Source organism: Arachis duranensis, chromosome 10, assembly GCF_000817695.3.
Source record: "Arachis duranensis cultivar V14167 chromosome 10, aradu.V14167.gnm2.J7QH, whole genome shotgun sequence".
In the NCBI taxonomy this organism is placed as follows: Eukaryota; Viridiplantae; Streptophyta; class Magnoliopsida; order Fabales; family Fabaceae; genus Arachis; species Arachis duranensis.
The window spans coordinates 5,867,046-5,867,437 of record NC_029781.3 but is presented as its reverse complement, the minus strand read 5'-3'; positions in this window follow the sequence as shown (position 1 = coordinate 5,867,437).

Sequence of the window (392 nt, the reverse complement as noted above, 5' to 3'; positions counted from 1 at the left end):
TCTTAACGTTAAATTTAATATAAATAATTAACAGAACAAAATAACCAAAATCTTTCATGTATTAAAAAAATATAACAAAAAAATTTTATAACATTTTTTGTTCTCATTTTTTTTCATACAAAATTCAAAATCTTAGCAATCAAATATCAACACTTCAAAATTAAAAAAAAACTTTTATATCATTAATTGTTGATGAATCAATTTTACTTACATACTAAAATTAAATGTTATTGACTATTAAATATATGAATGGTTTGTATTAAATTTAATAATGAAACAATATTAAACCCCCTTGATTTTTTTTAAATTGAAATAAATTGTTTAAAAATTTTTAAAACTGAAATAAAATATTTAAAATATTAAAAATTAAATTAAAATTTAACTTAAATGTA